The sequence below is a fragment of the Pagrus pagrus genome, assembly GCF_965226575.1.
Source record: "Pagrus pagrus genome assembly, contig: HAP1_SCAFFOLD_104, whole genome shotgun sequence".
NCBI classification, from domain to species: domain Eukaryota; kingdom Metazoa; phylum Chordata; class Actinopteri; order Spariformes; family Sparidae; genus Pagrus; species Pagrus pagrus.
Window position 1 is genome coordinate 41,500 of NW_028175359.1, and position 23,690 is coordinate 65,189.

Consider the following 23,690-nt stretch of genomic DNA (forward strand, 5'->3'; position numbering starts at 1 on the left):
CATCACATGAGAGGTCAGATAAAGGCGGGGAAAATGTTGATGTTGCACGCTACATGGTGATTAATAGAGGACTGAACAGGAATTCACACATTGCTGGCAGGAGTGTCCATAACCAAAGGTAACATAATCTTCCATTCAAACATTTATCAAAATAACACTTTGTAAAAGATGGCCATATAAACTGACTTAACCTGTCTCCTCAAGTCTATCTTAATACAATCAAGCTTTGTGGCAGCAGATTATGAGCTTTTCAACATTAACGTTAGTGTAAATATTGAAAGAGTTGTTCTCCTATTGTCTCTCTGTAATCTATACTGACCAGGAGAAGATTACTATTCTAGTGTGATTCCAATGTAAGTGATGACAAATCTACTGTCCTCATTCTGTAGTTCAGCTGAACTTCATTCTGAAGCTAATATGAGGCTTCAGCAGTCACAGAACAAGGCGACCCATCACTTACAATAGAATGGTTAGCATTAGATTTTCCACAGCCAGTATAGATGGACAGAGGAACAACTACAGCGACCAAAAACTCTTTCATCATACATGTGGGCATGTGAGCATTGTTTGAAGACAAACTTAAAAAAAAAATCAACTTGTCCTTTTAAGAGATTAAAATTAAACTTTGTCATTAACTGTTATTTAGACTGAATATTGAATACATCACTTATTACCTATTTAATTCAGTTCTAATTTACTGTGCTTATCATTGATGGGAGTGTTGTCATACACCAACAGTAGGTAAAAGTATTGGGTAAAGGTATTTTCCTGTATGTTGTGTCTTTGTTCATTGTAGGTAGAATAAACAGTTTTTCCTTTATACCCATCAGAATTGAATGGCTCTGGAGAGACGTTTATGTGGGAGTTCTTGATCTCTTCTACACCATCTTTACCAACCTTGAGAGAGAAGGCCATCTCAATCCTGACAATGAAATGCATCTCTATGCTCTGCACTGGTGCTTCGTGCCCCACATACAGAAGCACCTTCAGTTTTTCCAGCGTGGCTGGAACTGCCACAGACTACGCACTGAGGGCAACCACTCAGCGCTGCAACTGTGGACTCGCCATGAGCATGAGGCGCAGCAGGGCCCCATACAGGTTTGAATTTATTCAGTAATTCTGTTTTACTTTAACTTTTAATTTCCTACATGGGATATTGTCAACATTATCTCCACTTTATGTCCATTATAAAGTGCATGTATCAGTAGCAAAATGTAACTAATCGTGGCTTGTTGTTCAGGAACTAAATGTGATGGATTTATATTGCCTATCATTGGCACTTTCAACACAATAAGGTATTGCTACAATGTTGTGGTCAAACAAGGAGCAGTGATTTAGAGAGAAAATAATACATATTAGCTCTCAAAATTAATGTATTGGCTCTTGGAAATCGTAGTCAAGCTCTTTCTGATGCCATAGCTGTTTTTGGGGCATATACAGAATCCCAGATGATAAACAAGTGATATTTTAAACTAGGTTCTGTAAAATGAATGAATATGGCTTACAGTCCTGTAGACATATTTACCATAAAAATCTTTAAGACTTTGATTTTGATTGACCCTTAACCTCAGCTCTTGCAATTGCAGGTTGACATGGAGTTTGGAGTTGACTGGACTGGACCGAGTGGTCACCGTCAGCCTGGTGTTGTGGTCCCTGAAGTTCAGCTGCAGCGCTCACTGACTGACCAGGAAGTTGCAAGTCTACCAGACCCTGATGTCCCTCTGTCCAATGTGATGGATGCGTATGTACAAAGTGTGAGCTTATTGTCAGAAATGCTCCAGTAAATCCATATTGCTCAAGTTCTGATAAAGAAGCCGGTATTGTGGTTTAGCAGTTCTGATATTTGTGTTGAATCGCATTCTTATTTGACAAAAACATCTTTGTTTCAAGTGTCTAAAATGATTTTTTTTTTTTTTAAGTAAAAAGAATGGTAATGACAGCATTTTTATTTTATACCAGATGTCAAAACTTACATTGTACAATATGACTGCAAACAAACACTTTTTGCAATAAGCAATTTTTTTTAACCATTAAGTTTAAAGGAATAGTTCACCCTTAAAACGAAATTCAGTCATTATCGACTCACCCACATGCTGATTACAAATCCGGTGTAGTTTTTTATTCCTCAAAGTCCAGTTGGAGCACGGCGCTGGTACCCTCCGGCAGTAAACATGGATGTAACGGCTGCAAAAGGCGCCCGAGAGAAAAGGTCCATAAAACTGCACAACAACGTCGTACACGTTAGTACACTTTTATAGCCTATGCCGTCGTTTCGAGAAAACTCTGGATGTCGCCACTTCAGGACACTTGGATTGCAGCGGACGAGCAGTATGGAGGAATATTACAACGTTTTTGTGTGCACAGACTGGCTCCAAATTGACAAGATGGCGGTGCTCATATCTGTAATATTTAGGCTTCACTTTTGTACAGTGGGAGTATCTATAAAGTTGATCAAGTTGAATTATCAGTATTTAAATTGAATGAATTAATTACAAAAATATATTTATTTTTTTCCCTGACATCATCTATTATTTTTGTAGCACACTTGAATGATCCACAGTGTGTTTGGAGTTGTATGTTTTTTTTATTTCCTCCTGCAAACATAAACGTGATGCAGCATTGTAAATCATGCACTGCTCTCTGAGCTTCATCTGAACAACACAATGCATGTATTGACCTGCCCTGACAAAGAGCGACCCTAAACCACAAACTCCCTCTTGTGGTGAAACTCTGGAATTACAATGCCTTACTCTTGTCCTTTGAGCCACAACAATTACCAAACAGTCCATGTCAAAACAAATAAACAAATATATAGGGGGTGTCCTTTTAAGCCACTGTCCCACATTTCTATCGTCCTAGCCCCAATTTGTATCAATAAAATCATACTTGAAAAATCGTACCAACTTGATTTTCTCACGAATATCAAGGTCAGCACAGTCCTTAATATCGATTGTGGCTTCTTCTGGGGATCCACCAAAGAGCACATGCAGGATAGCTGGGCTCAGTCCACCAAAGCATGGCCCATCATGTAGAAATGAATGACCGATCATTCGACCAGCAACAACAAAGAAGTCACTCTCCAAAAGCAGATGGGAAGTGGAGGGAATCCGATGATCTTGTTCCCCTCAAAAAGAAGAGTTCCCCCTGGCACTTGAATACAAAGAGAAAAGCAAAGCATATAGACAGTAATGTAAAGGACATAGATATTTAACTATCATACAGAATTAGTTAAGGAAATATCAATCAGCCACTGAATATTCTGGTTGATCCTGTAGAAACCTAAAGGTTCACAGCAGCGACATTCACATTTATGAAAAAGGTTAGTATTCTCTGGGTATACGTAAAGGTCTGGGAAGACAGATCTGTTTTCAGTCTGGAACTGGTACCAACCAAACACCAAAGTGAATATTTACTTACCAAAATTTATCTCAAACCCATACTGAACATTTTTGACATGATGGTTGCAAAGAAATGGCGAGTCACACCATCACCAATTGCTGGATCTCCTGAAAAAGCAGAACACACGGTACAGACATCAGTTAAATGAAAACTGTAAAAAATATATATATTTTTTATCTTTAGTTTTGTATGTGTAAGCAATTTACCCTTAAGTGTGCATGTCAAGGGGCAAGCCCACTCAACATAAGCCATCTTATAAAAAGAAAGGAGTGCCCTTTCCCTGTCCACTGCACTGTCTCGAAGATCCATGGTAAGACTTAAAAATTTTCCAGTTGCGTGCTGACTTAAAATGGCTTCTTTGAATCTCTTTGCTGACTCTGTAGGATTTGGTGCAATTTGCCAATCTAAAAGTAGTTGTTCAAATGCTCAAATTAATACTGGATCAATTAATATACAGAGTGCAACAAGTTATTGAAATAAATTATGTAATATTTAATAACGTAACAAACCAGGGAAGCCTCTCTCTTCAGTGGGATCTAGATCAACCATCTCAGGAGCAGGCACACAACCCTGAGGTGGCACCGAGTAGTTTGAGTTGTTGGCCCTTGATGTCTCCCTCACCTGTGGCCTCGTCAACATGCTGACAAATCTACCTTCACTTCAGGAGGAGTTGGCACTTCCTGTGGAAACCTCAACCTCTACCTCACCACTGCTCTGTGATGGTCTTGAGTAAAAAGAGGTAATTTTTGTTAGTTTGGCTAGTATATTTTATATTGCATAACACACTCACAAAAACACTGCAATCTAGTAAAACTAGAGTTTAAAAGTAGAAAAGGATGGCCATATATATATAATCAATCAATTCCATTCAAACTCTAAGACTTTCCCTCAAGACCAATATCCAGGATCTATATCCTCCACATTTGGATGCACAACAATGTATGAACAATATGGCTTTTCAGAGGGATTGTTGGCATCAAAATAACTAATATTTGGGCCCACAATAATGAAACATTAGATGTGCGGATCTGTCATGTCTGCCCTGCACTTAGACATGTATAGTTACAATTGTTTAACACACACACACACACACTCACTCAAAATGCTTTACACCTTATGGCTGACTACACATGCAGCATGATTTACAAATGTGATATTTTAGTTCTGTAGAGCATACCTCATGCATTCATCACTATGAGCTTTTATGCGTGAAAAAGGGAACTCCTCTCCACACCCGACACATTTCTGAGGTGGTCCAATTAGCTCATTACTGCAGTCTGGTCGACTGTCCTATAAACAAGATCATTTTAAAAATCATCAAAAGCAATAACTATGTGACTGTCATTCACAGTCTGCATTTTTAAAATGGGAACACCAGTCAAAAAGTGAGGAACTTACAGGGTCCAGATTCAGGTTCCTTTGGAGTGGTCGTATGAAAAGAGTGACATGACCAATCTGGGTTTGGGGATCTTTCAGGTGTCTTACATGATAACCCTCATTGGGACAGGGGATGAGGATCAGGTGGCGACTGCGTGTTGTTCCAGAGATTTTGAGCAACTCAAATCCACCCCCTGGTCTGAGTTTTGGATAGGCTTCATACAGAAATTCTTTAAATTCGTTTGCATCTGTATGGCTACCTGAAAAGAGAAGATAATAATAAAATAACAGGTCTAGAAATTACTTATTTTTAAAAAAAAAACCTTTAGCATTTGGAGCATTATTAAGACAAGTTTTTGACAAGCATGTCATGGCTGATACCAACGGATTCCTTAGATTTTCTAATTTCATGACGTAACAATATCCTCATGCTAGCTTTAAAATTGAGCCCTATACAGCCTCTGAAAGACAAAATGCCGGACGAGGAAGAGGCAGGCAATCTCAATTCGAATTAATTCAGTTTGAATCCCAAATTTATATAGGCTACACTACCCAGCAAACATTTTCTCGACCTGCGTCTAGATGAAGACGTCCAGTCAACGTCGCGTCACGTCGTGACTTTAATTCAACTGTTTTTCAACATCAAAAAATAATATCATGGCAAATATGACCTAATTTAAATATGCATTTTAGAGCGGTTTAACTGAATAAACACTGCCAGAAAACGTTTTCTCGACCTGCGTCTAGATAAAGACGTCCAATCGAAGTCGCGTCACGACGTGACTTTAATTCTACTTTTTTTCGACATGATAACATTAGGGGGAATACGATCTCAAAGAAAACATATTTAACTGAAAAAACACTGTCAAGAATGATTTCCTCTATCTAGCCTACTGCTGTGTCTAGATGCAGATATCCAATCATGTCGGGACGTCTGATTAACGTCGGGCAGGCCGGTTGATTTGACGTCTATCTGAGGGGCTGAAATGACCAACGTCATTTAGACGTTGTTTCAACTACATATCAACGCACGAATGTTAAAAACTATTCGAAATAATGGAAATATGTTCGTGAATTTAAGAAAATATTGTAGTATCATATTGGCAATGTGGGCTGAAATGTTTGTGATTCCAGCATCCATCTAGGAACTATTTTTCCTCGCGTAGTTAGCGCACCTAGCGGTTTCCTACGCATGCGCAAGAAGAACTTTGCAGTGTCAGTTGACGAGGAGGAGACACAGACACCTGTGAAAGGTGAGTTACTAAAAGTACTGTAATTTAAAATGAAACCGTGTTTGGTAAGACATTATACGTTTATCAGTTGCATGTTAGAGTTTTGATTTTGTTGCTGCATCGTGCATTGTTACTGTTTTTTTTTGCTTTTATTCGTAACCGAGCGGCGGCTAGCAGCCGAGTTAGCTGCCGTGTGAAACTAGTCCTGAGTTAGCTCACAGGCTAAGTGAGGTGCTCGATGCTAAACCGAGCCGAACATCTGTGCAACTCTCGGTTTAGCATCGTTACAGAACCAAAACACTTTAAGGGGCCGTCTAGATGGGCGAAAACGTTATTTTTTCTCCGTCTTCCTCGGCATTGTTTCAAGAATATTTGCATCTAGACGGATCCACCGAAAACGCTGTAGTTCATATGCCAGGCCTATAGGTGTCGCTTGACATACACCAAAAACGGGACGGACCACCATCTGGTCCACGGACATTGATATGTGGCCAGAAATCGTCTTATAACCGGGGTCTAACCGTTGACACCATAGACATATATACATAGACGCCGCATTGACTGCTGCCGCCCACTAGAGCGACGTGCCTACAGGGCGGCCATCTTGGAACAGGACCACTCGCTCCTACAGTGCATTACGTCTATGGAGAAATGATGTGTCTACACAATAAAAATGATCATAAATCGCTCATTTGTCAAGCTATTTTCACGGGATTTGTTTGTCAAACATCAGACCAGATAGACAGACAGACAGACACACATAAATAGAACAAAAATAACCCAAAAAACGTTCAGGTGTGTTCAGGTCTTTATTGCTTGAAGGCTATTACATTTGAGTATCTTCTTCTTCTTCTTCTTCTTCTTCTTATTATTATTATTATTATTTTATATTAATATTACTACTGTTATTTTTATTATTGTTATTCCAATCATTATATTATTATATTATTGCTATTATTATTATTATTGTTATTGTTATTATTTAATATTAATATTATATTATTGTTGTTATTATTATAATTACATCACTATCATCATCATTATTATAATTATTGAAGACATAGGATCTGCTGTCTACCCTTTGTGAAAAGCAGACCGTCAGAACAGCTTGCAGGAGCTTACAGGACTCATCACGTTCTGTTCCATTTTTTTGAGTGGCTCCCCTGAGGATTCAGACTTTGTTGCATGCTGCAGGACACAGAGGAAAACTTTGTGCCTTGTGGCTGTCCAGCTCCTAAACTACCACCACCCCCTGATCAGTTTTATCATCTCTATGAATAAAGTGATTTGATTGATTCCAAATATTCAAACTAAACAGGCACTTTGAATTATCAGAGGGTTAAGTAGTAAAACTTAGAAAATATTCAAGGAAAGAACAAGAACATTAACACACCCCTCCAAACAAACTATTTATAAGAGTATTTACAACCTGTCATGAATTGGAGCTAAAACCCCTGAAAGAGAACTGTTTTGCACAGTTTCTTTCTTGTGCTGCCACTCTGGTATTTGAGTGATGTAAGTTTTGCAATGTGGTGCAGCCTAATTTTGAGGAACACAGACACCACTAGTTTCAGTAGGTCAGAATGGTGGTTGTCAATGCCAAATTGTGTGTCTTCAGTGTGTTCCCCGAGCAAAAATACATCATCCGTACCAATCTCCTCACGGACCACATGCATGACCACTGACACCTTGGGAGCTTGCTCTGAGTGGACCTGGCGAATCACCCGCTCTGCTGCTCTCACTACTTTGACTGTGCCCTCTTAGGGAATCATGAGCCCGCCATTATTTTTGAGCACAAGTAGGTGGTAGCTCTCATCATGTGAAGAGGGTACGGCATCTGCCACCAGGCTGGCACGGCACACATGGCAAGAGAGCCTTTTTAGAACCTGCCGAACAACAAACCCTGCAATGTAGACTAGAGCATTGTCTACAAGCCCACCAAAGCGCGTGGGCAGGTAGCTGTGGTCACACACAAGGGCTGCAAAGTTAACAAACGGGGGAGGGAGTTCTTCTGCAGTGACACTGTGTCATCCTGTGCTGCCACGTTGCCTAGCCCACTTGGTGAGACACCACACCAGACCATCAGACGCCGGAAGATGCCCTGGAACTGGCCGGCAGAGGGATTGTTGTTCCAGCCCCCTAAAGGAAAAAAACAACACACACACACACTACAATTACACTAAAGATATTTTCTGTTTGTTTTTTAAAGGCTTTAAAATGTGAACTTTACCTGATGCTCTGATCGAATTAAAGAGAAGCTCCAAGTGATCTTGGCTGAACCGGTAGGTGCAGACATACCGCTGGACTTGGAGCAGCTCAGGAATCATGAGCATGAGGGTGTCAATGTTGATCACAAACCCGATGACAGACAAGTATCTTCAAAAGAAAATGTTTTATTTCCCTAATTGTATTGAGACAAAGACACCTTGAGGAAGCACCTAGGAATTTTGTAAAGAGGTAAATTGATTTTGCCAGCAAATCCATCAGATGTGAAACAGCAAAGGGTGACAGGGATAGATAGACAGACAGACAGACAGACAGACAGACAGATAGACAGATAGATAGATAGATAGATAGATAGATAGATATCTTATCTTCTTTTAGGAAGCTGAACCAACAATAGGAACATTATTAAACCAGAACAGGGACAGCTTGAAACAAGAACTTGCCATACCTGACACCTGCATGATGTTAACATGTATCATACATACCATTGTATAGTCACTATTTTTAAAAGACCTCTTAGATTTGTGAAGCGATGTGCCATCTTTAATTGACAATTTGATCAGAAACTCCCTTGCTCTCATCAAGAACACCACTCACTCCTCCCAATTCAAAGCCCCAAGGGGAGCTTTAAATCCTTTCGCGCGGGGATTGTGGCTGTTCATGACATCAAAGAGCCTGTCAATCATCTAAAAACAAATATCTGCATTAACTTTAAGCATCTAAAACCATCTCCATAACAGTGTTTCAACACGTATCATATCAAATGAATACTTATATATTCAAAAAAACAAAAAAACTATTCATTTCAGTATGTAAACATGCAAGTATTTGGAACTTGACTCTACTCCATCTATGGCCCTATGCACATCCCTAATCATTTTACCTCAATGAATTCCGCTGTCGCTTCACAGTCTCTGAACTGCGAGTAGCCCAGGTCCCTCAGCGTGCGGAGAGCCACTGCAACAGACAGACTCAATGTCTGGGCAGCCAGGGACACCTTCATTTTTTGGTTTTCAAAGTGGACATGCTTTTGAGTGACTTTATTTGCAGCATGCAGTCCGTCTTTGGTTTGAACATCGTTGAGATGGATGATGTATCTCCAGCTGATCAGGCCTGTGGTGTTCTTAACTGGGCTGTAAGCCTTCAAAATCAAAATCAGAATTAGAATCTTTATTAGTCACAGCTGAGCTCACCAAAGTACAGACAGGAAAATGTAATGCATCATCACATGCAGTCATAACTATGTAAATAAAACACACAACAATAAAATAGAATAAAAAAGCAAATAAGCCTAGAACAACAATCAGCACTTACCTGTAGCATGTTAGAGATAGATAGATAGATAGATAGATAGATAGATAGATAGATAGATAGATAGATAGATAGATAGCACTTACCTGTAGCATGTTACGTGCCAGTTTCAGCATGTGACAGGCATCCATTGTAACAAACACTCTCTCACCAGTCACTGGATGGGGGAAAAAGGTCTTCAGGGGCTCAAGAGGGTTTGCTTTAAGGTCACAACCAAGTTGGTTGCACATGCTGAGGTTGGTTGCATGCCCGTCCATCGTCACGCAGATCACTCTCAAACCATGAGCATGAAGTTCCTCTATGGCATGGACAACCAAGACCTTCTGTGTTTCTGGTGAGAGAGTCTTGGTAAAATAGTAGCCAACTGGAGCTTTCCAGTGCCCTAGAATGCCTACCACCATAAGAACGAGAGCCTCAGAGGCAACATCGGTCTCGTTTAATCCATCCCCCAAATCCACAAACCCTGACATTTTTTGAGTTTGTGGATTGTAGTGCACATGCTTTTTAATAGCCATGGCATCCAAAATCAGTGTCACCAATCCATATTTAGCTTGGTCTTCTGTGCACCTTCCTCCTAGCATCTCCAACATCATTTTGTTGAGGCCAGGCTTTGCATCCACTGAAGTCAGCCACCTTTGAAAAATAAAATGTAGTAATTTGACCACCCTAACCCATTCAGAAAAAAACAAAATAAACAGAAACTAGCATTCTCCCCACACATTCCCCTCATAGACATCATGCATATGCACTCACAGACACGCACGGACACACACACTCACACACTAAAGGGACCACAATGGAAATAAGCTGTCAGCTTTTTTGTGTTTTTATCCCTTTGGCAGCATTTGTGTCGATGTATGTTTCTCAATCTCAATCAATCAATCAATATCTGAAAGCTCAAAATGTATCAGAACACAGTGTGTGATGTGATGTGAGCTTTTTAAATCAGTAATTTTTACTGTCTTGTTTAGATTACATTTACATTTTTTGAGCACATTATGAATAAATACCACACACTAGTCTTGTTTCATACAATGTACACACTTTATTTAACATTTTGGCAGTTCTATTTGTAGCGCTCACATTTAGTTACTTTTGTACAGTCAATTCTTAATTTCTTTGTATGGGTTGTTTGTATTGGTTGTTATATGTTTTTTGAAATAAAATATTTTCAAATGTACTTATTTTGGGTATAGAACACCCATTTTTCAGAATTTTCCTGCCAGCTCGGTCCCTCACAATATATTTAACAATCAGGCAACATGGAGAAAACCTTTGCAATGTATGGGGATGTGGGAGAGGAAGATGTTGAGACTCTCTCAGGAAACTATATGCCTTTGGACCATGAAGTTGTAGCGTCAGGGCAAACTCCCTCTGCTCTCTGGTGTACTCATGGCCCTTCTTTGCCAAGAGGTCTACCCGAAGATCTGAAATTCAGTAAGCATAAACTTATTAGTAAGACCCCTTTAAATAAAAAGGAAGAGAGTTTAACACAGACTATAAACAAAAAATACCTATATAAAATATTCAAATTAGTATTTCCATTTTACCTGAGTAGCATTCAAGCTTGTCTTTCAGCTCTTCATTTATGAGGTTTTTCTCCCTCAGATCCTCGAGAAGAGTGTGTACATTTTTCTTCGCCCTTAGCTCCCGGAGCTTGCTATTTCTCTTCTCGCGCTCATGGAAATGCTGAGGCAACTCCACTGGCAGGATTTCTTCTGCTTTCCTTGAAGCTTTTGTTGTCCTTGATGGTACTTGCTAAAATTTAAGAAACATAATACAACATTTTTTAAAAAGTTTTTAGCATCGGAAAGTGGACTGTACTTTATTCCTAAACATGCAGACAGAAAAAAAGTTTAGAAAAGTGTGGTATTAAGTAGCTATGGAATGCTTACATGGACATATGAATCATAGAAATTAATGAATTCATTAGCCAAATGGCACATATACCTTTTGTAAATGAGATGGGAAGTTAAACACAGATGGTTTGACTCCATGTCTCAGCCGAACAATTTGTCCTGTTCTGTCAAAGTCATCTGGCTGGAAGCGCTCACTGCAGAGCAAGGACCTCTCAGTTGCCACAAAACCTTCCCGTTTCACTGCCAGTTCCCATTGTCTCTTTAAACTACTGTCTTTGGGAAACCTTAAAAATATGAGAAAAGTAGCGAGAGATGAAGAATTGTCTACAACAAAAAATAATTCCATGTAATCCCTTCCCATGAACCAGTCTGCCACCCAGTCCTCCCATTAAGCTGGCCAGCTCTCCCTACCTTTCCTCCCACCAGAAGCTGCCTTCATCAGTTCTTGTTAACATTTCCATGTATCCAACATTCTGTGTTATAAACTGTTTTCTTGTCTGTAACAACATCTATTGCACGTCTGCCCGTCCTCGGTGAGGGATCCCTCCTCTGTTGCTTGATTTTTTTTCCATGGAGTTTTTCCTCAGTGGATGTGAGGGTCTAAGGGCAGAGGATGTTGTTATGATGCCATGTAAAGCCCTTTGAGACAAACTGTTTGTAAAGACGGGCTATACAAATAAAATTGCCTTGCACATACAGCTAATGATGATCAATATACTGTATTAGCTATATTAGACCGATCACTGCAGTCTGTTTTTTCTGTGTAAAGGGGAGTTGCTAGGGACGCTGCTTCTTTAACGGTTTCTGGTAGTTTTTTTTTTTTTTTACAGAGATAGTTTATAGATTCATAACACCGCATTTAGACCAAAATTTTGTCTCAGATTAGTTATTTCACTGGGGGCGGCTGTAGCTCAGTGGGTAGAGCAGGTGACCAGCCACCAGAAGGTTGCTGGTTCAAACCCCGGCTCCCCTGGGCGGAACTGAGCTACATGCCGAAGCATCCTTGAGCAAGATGCTGAACCGCTCCTGATGTGCAGTTGGCACCTTGCAAGATGCAAGGCAGCCTCTGCCATCAGAGGGCCCTGGATGAACTGGCGTCTCATTCAGGGGTGTGCCCTGGCCTTCGACCTGGGCACACCCCTGGGCCAAGATGGCCGCCCTGTAGGCACGTCGCTCCACAGTCGATGCGGCGTCTATTTATATATGTCTATGGTAGACACATGCTGATAGTTGTCTGGTGTCGCTACACGACCGCAACGGCAGAGGGCGCCAGCTTATTGTAGAGACGTGACAGATACTGTGGCTGGTTATCTGTCAATCACAGCGTAGGTGTAGAATGGTCATACTTTGTGCCATCTTCTTCAAATTTGAAACAAGTGTTCACTGATAGTGTGGCTACAGCCCCATAATGCCATTGACATGCTCAGATGAATCACTATCTCTCTACATATAAAAGTAATCTATTTGTGTGTCTCTGTCCCTCGCATAGGCCTGTTTTGATAACTATTTGTCCAATTTACCTCACTTCACAGGTTTATTGTGAGACGCACACCAGGTGAGATACACACACACACACACACACACACACTTGAATGGGGGGGCTTGAATGAATATGAATATTTGGATACAGCCTCAGAGCCGTCCGCCACTGTTTTACGCTCTAAGCTGGGCTACCATAGCACAGATTGTTAATGCCTACTGGCTTTATTAGGAACCATCAGATTCAGGCTTCTGAGTGGCTCTAAGAAGTGGTTCTTTCATTACTCTTTCAACTCCCAAAACAATTTGTTCTTGCCATCTATAAAGTGCATTTAACATCTGAATAGGCGCTCTGTAAATTTTTTTATTTTTTTCTTATGCCCTCTCTCTAGCTGCTGTGAAGAGATGGAGTCCAAAGGCCACAGATGCATAAATAGAGTGTGATTCAGAACCAACTTAAACATGCCCCAGCAAGAAGCGGGGGCAAGGGGCAGACCCCCACAGGACTGCAATAAAAAGGAAGTCAATAAAACATTTGTTCCAATAAACATGTTCGTTTTTTTTTTTTTTTTTACCTGAGATTTGTCCATGTACTACTTGTATTTTACAGTATGGGTGAACATTATTCGAGTATTTTTAACTTTATCACAGGTGAGTTTATTTACTATGAAAGTTTTAACCAGGTTCACCATTCCTGTGATATTTTAAGTTGGCAAATGTGAAATTTGCTGGTGTTGTCTATTGGACTTTTTGACCTCTTTGCATTTTAAGGATTTTTTTTGCTGAAATGGATAAGTTAATTTAAATAGTTGCAGATTAGAGCATTGAGAATTGCACATGTATACAGCACAAGAGCTGTGCTTGTCATAGAATGTATGGATGTGGTAATGCCAGTTATGTAGGCACTAGTTGAAACTCGATTTAGGTAAACATATTTTTAAATGCAATACATTACATGTGTATTTTGACAAAGGTTGATATGCTGTCGAAACGACGTTGAAACGACGTGAATTGATGCCGTCTAAGAGCCATCGAAATGATGTCGGTCATGAGACCGACGTCAGAAAAACTGCCTGCCTGACCGACGTTGATTAGACGTCAAATAGACGTCAAAATGTTTGCTGGGTATTAGAAATACACTGACAGGACAAATGTGTGTCAATCATAGACTTTAGATGTATGACATACCTTGAAATGTAAGACGTTTTTCCCCTAAACCTGCTGCAGCAAGTCTGTCTTTGGCGTTTCGGTTGGGGACCAAGTCCGCGTTTTTGTCCACAAGACAGCAGAATGAATGTGTGTAGGAATAAAGTTGGGTGGGCCCAGCAACGGATCGCCGTCTTGCTGTCCTTGTCCCTCCCATGTATGGCCCAAACAGTCTTGAAACCTCGGCTAGGATCAAGTGAAGAGGACATGCTCAATGTTAGAAAATAATATAAAGAGATTGCAGGGGAAATATGTTGGTAGGGATGGGCGATATGGCCTATCACCTTAGAAGAAAAGCTTGTATTTGACTCTCTTTTTAGATTTTTGTGCTGGCATCAACACTGAGTGTTTTATTTGAAAATTAACCGGATGTCATGTTGTTCTTTCGTGTCTGACTTCCTGTCTGCTCTGTGCTGAATTCGGCTGAATTGCTCCACACACTCTACAGAGTATAGTTTGCTGCTGCTTGTCGGACAGCTTAAATCCGAACCACGTCCAAATAATGGATGTCGCAACGGTCTTTTTCACCAGCTCCTCCGTTTCCCTTTCAGCCATGTTTACTCAAGATGACGATGATGCGTTGCAGCCGCGGCTCTACATTTCGCGGGTGGATTGCGTCATCAACATGCATTATTGCGATAGTGCAATAGAATTAAAATCTCTATTGTAGGCCAATTTTGTATCGTTTATATTGCATATCGTTTGTATCGCCCATTACTGTTGGCTAATGTTGATGTTAGCATCGCACACTATAGCAATGTGATCTGTTAAAGCTAATGCACAGCGCCACTGAAAAAAAATCACACATCACTGGCGATAGTAGTTTTGTCCACAGATGGGAGTTAGAATCAAAAACTGTTCCCTGTAGACACCTACCGTCCACTGGGTGTCTGGGTGTCATGCTATGTGACGGCGGAGGTGGTGAACTTGGCTCGTTGGGGTCCTCGGTGCTGTACAGAAAATAACAAAGCAGTGAAAATCATATGGGTACCAAGCTCAATTATTGTTAAACTCAACAACTGCTGTTTACCTATACTTGTTACAGGCCTAAACAGAAGAAACTCACAATTTTCAAGCTGGTCAGCCACATCCCAAAGCAGGTCTGCCAGTGGCCTCCTGGTCGAGGCCATTTTCGAGCTGGTTTACAACTTCACAGGGAGGAAGGCTTGGGATCGGGAATCGTTTGCTTTTGTCTGGCTCTCCAATTTGACCAATCATGCTGTTGACTGAGGTTAGGACCTCCTACCTCGTTAACATATGGACACAGAAATACAGAAATAAATAAATGTAGGTGAACAGAAATGTATAAATAAATATAAAGCATTTATTTATTCTTTGATTTATTCTTTTATTTCAGCATTTATTTATTTATTCATTTAGTTCAGCATTTATTTATTAATTAATTTATTTACACATTTATTTATTTATGCATTCATTTATTTATACTTAAGTCATGTTTAGTCCTCCATAATCAGCAGGACTGCATCTTCACGCAGCAGTCGCAGTCACCTCGGTCGTTTTGGCATTTGCCCTCATCCCCCTATGGCCAGACCGTCACTACTCCTGTTTCATAGCGCAAATGCAATATTGTTGCTGTAACGTGCGATCTGTCGGATTTTGGGCCGAGCCCGTCTCTCGCTGCAGCGGGGGGCACGTCGGGGCACGTCTTGGTGGATGATGTTACCCAGGGGAGCCAGGTCATTTCATTTAGGCTGCATAAATTATTATTATTATTTGCTATTTATTATTCTTTAAGGGCTACTGACAGGCCTTCACAAAAACACACACACGCAAAAAAAAAAAAAAAAAAAAAAAAATAGTACCGAGACAAAAGGGCACTTTGGGCATCAAGGAGCAAAGGGGCAGGTGCCTTAGTAATTAAAGTTGTACTTTATTTTACTTATTTGAAGTGTACTTTATTGTAAGTCTATTGTAAATTGTTCTAAGGTGTACTTTTAAAAAGTATACTTTGTTTCAAAGCACTTATAGTAGAAGATTAATATTCTTATTAAAAGTGGACTTATTTTTGAGTCATTTGTAATATACGGTTAATATACTTTATTAAAGTGCACTTAATTTGCACTTCTTTGGAAGTGAATTTAGGTACACTTATGAAAAGACTGTAAGTCTGTTTTAAATTGTTCTAAAATATACTTTTACAAAGTATACTTTATTTCAAAGTACTTACATTAGTCGAATAGTATTCATAAGATAAGTATGCTTATTTGAGTCATTTGTAATATACTGTTAGGATACTTCATTAAAGTGCACTTAGTTTCACTCTGTACAGAGACGACACCCTCTGTCCTTCAACTCTCGATTCGAGTGAGGAAAAACTTGCCCCCAAAAAATACCCTTTTAACAGGGAAAAAATATGCGGAAGAAACCTCAGGAAGAGCCACAGGGGAGGGATCCCTCTCCCAGGACGGACAGACGTGCAATAGATGTCGCATGTACAGAGCAGATCAACGAGACCACAATGTATACAATTATAATAGATGGTTGACAGGAATGAAAGTACATAAAGAAGTATTACAGCAATAATAATGAAATGCACATAATGGAAATGTGACTACTAGTAATAACAGTAGTAGTGGTTAACGGTAAGGATAAAATGTAGTAATGCATTACAATAATAGTAGTGAAGCGTATGTAACAGAGATATGGCTAATATTAGCAACAGTAGTGGTGGGTGTCAGGCAGGGCCATGGCAGTAGGCGCATCCACGATCCACGACCCGGGCACGGCCAGGATCCATGAGAGCCTGTAGGACTAGAAAGCACAACTCTGGAGAAGAAGTGAAGTCAGTGACATGCAGAGATGGGGCATGTATACAGGCATAATGTATACAGATGGAGAGGAGAGGAGGAGAGAGAAGCTCAGTGTATCATTTGTCCCCCGGACTGGGCCTATAGCAGCATAACTAAGAGCTGGTCCAAGACAGGCCTGGGCAAGCCCTAACTATAAGCTATATCAAAAAGGAAGGTCTTAAGTCTACTCTAGAGAGGGTGTCCGCCTCCCGGACCAAAACAGGAAGATGGTTCCACAGAAGAGGAGCTTGATAACTGAAGGCTCTGGCTCCCATTCTGCTTTTGGAGACTTTAGGAACTACAAGTAATCCTGCGTTCTGGGAGCGTAATGCTCTAGTTGGGTAATAGGGTATGAGCTCCTGGAGATATGATGGTGCCTGACCATTAACAGCTTTGTAAGTGAGGAGAAGGATTTTAAACTCTATTCTTGATTTTACAGGGAGCCAGTGCAGAGAGGCCAATACAGGAGTAATATGATCTCTTTTCTTAGTTCCTGTCAGTACATGTGCTGCAGCATTCTGGACCAGCTGGAGACTCTTTAGAGACTTGTGAGGGCAGCCTGATAATAGAGAATTACAATAGTCCAGCCTGGAAGTAACAAATGCATGGACTAGCTTTTCTGCGTCATTTTGAGACAGGATGGGCCTGATTTTTGCAATTTTACGTAGATGAAAAAATGCAGACCTTGAAATTTGTTTTATGTGGGAAGTTGAAGGACATCTCTTGATCAAAGATAACTCCCAGATTCCTGACGGTGGTGCTGGAGGCCAAGTTAATGCCATCCAAACTAGCTATATCATTAGACAATAACTTAATTGGAAGTGAATTTAGGTACACTTAAAAAAGTGCAAATGAAGTTGAGTTTGTTTTAAGCCGTTTTTCTTCATTATTCAGTATATTAAATAGTTCTAGCAGTAGTTATTTAGTGTACTTATGAAAGGAGTTATTACTTAGCAATACACTTTCTACATATTACATGTATGTGCTAGTACATTTGTTTTCATTTCATTCCCAGTTATGATACAGCAATTTGTAGGAAGTCGCAAAATGAAACGGGTTGTAATTTATATATATATATGCATTTATTTCACATTTGATATACAGTCTATAGTACAGGCCCTGGAAAGAAAGGCGCCTAATTCAAATAGCAACGTTTGCATCTTTGCCATCCAATCAGCGCATTGCGCTCAGCTCAGCCTCTTTGAGCTCCACGATTCACGGCGCTTCATTCTGGTCAACGTTGCTGTTGAATGACATTGACCAGCTAAAGTCTCCGTCGCGAGGCGAAGCAAGCCCAAGCCTACTTCTGATTCACAGTAAGTACATTCAATGTTTTTAATTTCTGATTGAATGGTCATGCATTCTATATTTCCATTCATCACACCGGCTAATTTTATGATTTCGTTGGCGAGTCATGATGTGTTTCAGCAACTTCAGTCATCGTAGCCAGATAACCAACGTTAATGTTAGCTAACGTCAGTCTTACAGCTACTGTAACTGTAAGTTAACCTATTATTACTGCTCTTGGTAGCGGCAGCGTTACGCCTGTGTGTATGTGCTTCAGTAACACAGTGTAATATTACATGATGAAGCGTGGTGTGGTTTCTTTAAGGGGTAGAGCAGTGCGTGTGCGCGTAGGGTCTGTGTGTGTGTAGTGAAGCGAGCGGCAGGTGAGGTTGGAGCAGACATTAGCAGAGCAGAGGAAGAGGTTAGCCGTGCATGTACAGTTCAGTATGTGGCCAAATAAACGCACAAGCTTCTCCAGACCACGTAATGTCTCTCCTATTGTTTTACCAACTACTGTCTGACAGCAAAGTGAAGTGAAGCGTGTTAGCCCTGAAGCTAACCGGCTTCAGCCCAGGAGGAAAACGTACTCCCCTGCGCTCTGCCACTACGGTCTTAGCCTACTGTACATGTTAACCGGTCGTCTAGCTGCTTAGTTTATGACTTTAATTTAAACTACTTCCAAGAAATAACGGACCTTATCAGCCAACCTGAAGCTTATGTATGACAGCTATTCATGTCTGCAGTCAGGTACAGTATAGTCATGTCAGTACAGTATCTGAATGCAAAACGTCCAAATAACGTGACCTCTATTGTTCCTACACCAGTAACTTGTAATAGCAGCTCAAGAATCGTAAAAGTAGAGGAAAAGATTGATTAATTGATTGATAAATAAAATCAAAATAAATAAATGTATACATGATATACACCTCTTACTGCTAGATATGACCATGGTTGGAAAATTGCACAGTACACGTGAGCACATCTTTGTAATATAAAGATAAAATGCTGTGTAGCATTAATAAAACAAATTGCCTGTAAATGTGGTAATTGGACAGAGGCTGTAATTTCAAGGACTTACACACTTGTTCAGCACACTATGTTTATGCTGTGATTCATAGTTATAACCACTGTTATTATTTCTATGTTGTCCTCAGATGAGCACTAAACCAAAGAGCCACAAGGCAATGTGAGAGGGGGAGTGGATGGTGAGACTGAGGACATTTACCAGCTCTGGGGTTTGGCCTGCTGGAGAACGCAACAGACCAGCCCCGAGGCAGCGCTAATGGCATGATCTCTACCAGAAGGTAAAGTACATCAAAATATCCACCTATTACTCATGACCATTGTTTTGAGTTACATGTAGTCTATTTAAAAGCTTCTGTGATTTCTATAGCAGCTAGATCACACGGAAACTGACCACCAGTAATTACTAAATACATGTTGGACTATTTACTGGTAGCAGTATTGGTATACCATACTGATAAAATTTCTCAGTTTCCAGAAAGCAGGTTAAAACGTAAGTGAACCCTGAGATGAGGGAAACTCTGGGGTTTTGTTTTTTTTACGTAAATGAGAGGTATCTTAAACTCTGTGTCAGTCACCATGGTAACTGACTCTGGGAACCTAATGTGCTCTCTAGCAGGTTTACTTAAAGAAACCCTGAGTCTTACGGAGCTGTCTGACAGGGCCCTTTTCTTTTCTTCTCAACAGCATCATGTTGAAGCAGAAATAATTCACATAGTTTTACAACAGGGGGATTATTTAGATTCGTTTAGATTAGCTCCCATTCCCTGAGCCGAACGGTACCACTCCTCATCAGTCCGTCATTTATCTGAACAATATTCTCAGTCTGGCTGCACATGGAATATCAGACTACACGTCTGATATTCTAGCTGACGTGCTCTCAGACGTCTAGCTGACGTGCTCTCAGATCTTGACCTCTTCATTTTTATCACTTTGCAGGTTAATCAATCACCTTCCAGCAGTCAGAAAAAGAGGAATCATTCACATTTCATTTGGCTTCTTTTTTTCCCACAGATAGCTACAAAACCCATCAGCCTGCATTGCCTCCAACAACGCAATTTCAAAGTACATGTTTCTAATTTTCTGCCGCATTTAGGATAATATTAAATAACTTCAAGTGCTATCTGTAGATAAAAGTGAGTGTCTGCCTCTTGGGTCCTGGGGGTGAGTGACGCCCTTAGCCTCTGGCCACCCAGCGACCTGACTCAGGACCAGCTCCTCTGCCTCTGTCAGACGTGGTGGAGGTGGAGGTGACCACCACCTCTGCCTTCTTCCACATGTTCATTTACTCAGCAGGATGTTAGGAGACAGGATGTGTGTTAATCAGTAGGTATCTGTTGGTGGTAAAAGCTGCTACTAGCTGAAATATCCACTGAATTAACTCACAAGACTGTTTTTATAGTCTATACTCAGAGTTTCACTTCACAGATTAAGTCAACTCAGAGTTCAGGGTTAGGCTTCGAGTTTGTTGAACCTCCTTTCTGGAATACCCCTTTGATGTACTGTTCAAAATAATATGATTATGCTGCGTGACTTACATTATCTCTTGTCTATTTGGTCAACAGACGCTGTTCTTCTGGAGTTTCCACAGACAAGTGTCTCTGATGTGTGCGCGGCCATCAGACAAAAGTGTAACAATGAGCAGTTCAGCCGAAAAAAAAGGAACATAATGTGTGGTGTGTGTTTCTGTATGGTGGGAGGGGTTAGGCGTGCAATAATAAGGAATATTGTTTTTCATTGTTCACTATTTCTCAGTGTTCTGTAAAGTTTATGTGTAATGTTTAGGTCTTGCTGACTGAAATGGACCTATTTCTACAAGGTGTACTAAAGTACCAATAGTTAAAAATGTTTAAAAGCCATAATGTAAATGTTCATACATTTGTTGTATAAATGTTAAGAGACAGTACAAGTTTTTTGTATTTACAATGTATTATTCTAATTTGGATATGGTACGAATAGATTAAAGACTATTTTTTCACCTGGAAGTAGTCCCACAAGTTTCACTTTCACAGCCTTTAGTATGCTGGTAATACATTTGCAAACATGTGCAAGGTAGATAGTAATATAGCAAAGTAAAGAGAAAGTATATTGACTATTATGCAAAGTATGCTTTTTTAGCAATTGGAATAAGCCAAACATATAATTAAGCATATTAGCACAGTAAGAATATATTAAAAGTATAAAGCTTATATATTTTTGAGACACTAACAAATCATTTTTAATGTACTTATGATACAAACAAAGTACTAGTATAGTACAAGTGTAACTTTAATTTGACTAATTAAGCATATATAAAGCCATATGCTTAAAGTATACAAAATATACTTTAAGTTGTTCCACTTTAGCACATAAAAGTACACTAAATACACTTCAAGTTGAGCTTTTCTACAATGACTTACAATTAAAATATATTTAGTACAAAATTAGTTGTTCCAAAATAGCATGCTTCAAGTTAACTAATCATGAACACACTTGAAGTATAATGATGATTAGTGTGGCTTCAAGTACACAAAAGTATGCTAAATTTTAGTACATTTAGCACATTTATTTTTCAACTGGGCAGTTCAGGCCAGAAAACTTTTTTGAAAGACCTCTTTTTCACTGAAATGCAGCTTAGGCTACTGTACAGTGCAATAACACGCTCCTATCGCTCTGAAAGGCTCATTTTTGACATAAACCAGTTTTCACCCTTAATGAATTAAATTCCAGGTAAACACTCGTTTGCCATGAAGAAGATACAAATTCAACTAGTTCAGGCTAGAAAACTTTTTTGAAAGACCTTTTTTTCACTGAAATGCCGCTTAGGCTACTGTACAGTGCAAAAACACACTCCTATCGCTCTGAAAGGCTAATTTTTGACATAAACCAGTTTTCACCCTTAATGAATTAAATTCCAGGTAAAAACTTGTTTGCCAGGAAGAAGATCCAAATTCAACCAGTTCAGGCTAGAAAACCTGTTTGAAAGACCTTTTTTCAGTGAAATGCAGCTTAGGCTACTGTACAGTGCAGAAACAGGCTCCTCTCGCTCTGAAAGGCTAATTTTTGACATGAAGCAGTTTTCACCCTTAATGAATTAAATTCCAGGTAAACACTCGTTTGCCATGAAGAAGATCCAAATTCAACCAGTTCAGGCCAGAAAACTTGTTTGAAAGACCTTTTTTCAGTGAAATGCCGCTTATGCTAGCCTACTGTACAGTGCAAAAACAGGCTCCACTCGCTCTGAAAGGCTCATTTTTGACATAAGCCAGTTTTCACCCTTAAAGAATTAAATTCCAGGTAAAAACTCCTTTGCCATGAAGAAGATGCAAATTCAACCAGTTCAGGCTAGAAAACCTGTTTGAAAGACCTTTTTTCAGTGAAATGCAGCTTAGGCTAGCCAGTAGGCCAGTAGTACAGTGCAAAAACAGGCTCCACTCGCTCTGAAAGGCTCATTTTTGACATAAGCCAGTTTTCACCCTTAAAGAATTAAATTCCAGGTAAAAACTCCTTTGCCATGAAGAAGATGCAAATTCAACCAGTTCAGGCTAGAAAACCTGTTTGAAAGACCTTTTTTCAGTGAAATGCAGCTTAGGCTACTGTACAGTGCAAAAACAGGCTCCTCTCGCTCTGAAACGCTCATTTTTGACATACGCCAGTTTTCACCCTTAATGAATTAAATTCCAGGTAAATACTCCTTTGCCATGAAGAAGATCCAAATTCAACCAGTTCAGGCTAGAAAACCTGTTTGAAAGACCTTTTTTCAGTGAAATGCAGCTTAGTGCAAAAACAGGCTGCTCTCGCTCTGAAACGCTCATTTTTCACATAAGCCACTTTTCAGCCTTAGGCGACTGTACAGTGCTAAAACAGCCTCCTATCGCTCTGAAACGCTCATTTTTGACATCAGCCCCTTTTCACCCTTAATGAATGAATTTCCAGGTAAAAACTCCTTTGCCATGAAGAAGATCCAAATTCAACCAGTTCAGGCTAGTAAACCTGTTTGAAAGACCTTTTTTCAGTGAAATGCAGCTTAGGCGACTGTACAGTGCTAAAACAGCCTTCTATCGCTCTGAAACGCTCATTTTTGACATAAGCCACATTTCACCCTTAATGAATGAAATTCCAGGTAAAAACTCCTTTGCCATGAAGAAGATACAAATTCAACCAGTTCAGGCTAGTAAACCTGTTTGAAAGACCTTTTTTCAGTGAAATGCAGCTTAGTGCAAAAACAGGCTGCTCTCGCTCTGAAACGCTCATTTTTCACATAAGCCACTTTTCAGCCTTAGGCGACTGTACAGTGCAAAAACAGCCTCCTCTCGCTCTGAAACGCTCATTTTTCACATAACCCACTTTTCAGCGCTAAAACAGCCTCCTATCGCTCTGAAACGCTCATTTTTGACATCAGCCACTTTTCACCCTTACTGAATGAAATTCCAGGTAAAAACTCCTTTGCCATGAAGAAGATACAAATTCAACCAGTTCAGGCTAGTAAACCTGTTTGAAAG

The 23,690-nt window shown here is 40.0% G+C and overlaps 4 long non-coding RNA genes across 4 annotated transcripts; 2 read left to right on the forward strand and 2 right to left on the reverse strand.

Moving 5' to 3' along the window:
- The first annotated feature begins 881 nt into the window (after positions 1–881).
- LOC311253983 lies at positions 882–1,825 on the forward strand. The gene is made up of 2 exons (XR_014622124.1): positions 882–1,098; positions 1,587–1,825. It is a non-coding gene; the product is annotated as an uncharacterized lncRNA (long non-coding RNA).
- A 1,101-nt stretch (positions 1,826–2,926) lies between these two features.
- On the reverse strand, positions 2,927–3,767 carry LOC311253982. The gene is made up of 3 exons (XR_014622123.1): positions 3,606–3,767; positions 3,418–3,506; positions 2,927–3,150 (listed from the first exon to the last, which is right to left on the reverse strand). It is a non-coding gene; the product is annotated as an uncharacterized lncRNA (long non-coding RNA).
- Positions 3,768–10,671: 6,904 nt separating this feature from the next.
- LOC311253980 lies at positions 10,672–15,249 on the reverse strand. Its single transcript, XR_014622121.1, has 5 exons — positions 15,156–15,249; positions 14,966–15,039; positions 14,072–14,275; positions 11,496–11,688; positions 10,672–11,303 (listed from the first exon to the last, which is right to left on the reverse strand). It is a non-coding gene; the product is annotated as an uncharacterized lncRNA (long non-coding RNA).
- Positions 15,250–18,091: 2,842 nt separating this feature from the next.
- LOC311253981 lies at positions 18,092–21,194 on the forward strand. Its single transcript, XR_014622122.1, has 3 exons — positions 18,092–18,215; positions 19,341–19,490; positions 20,775–21,194. It is a non-coding gene; the product is annotated as an uncharacterized lncRNA (long non-coding RNA).
- Positions 21,195–23,690: the final 2,496 nt, after the last annotated feature.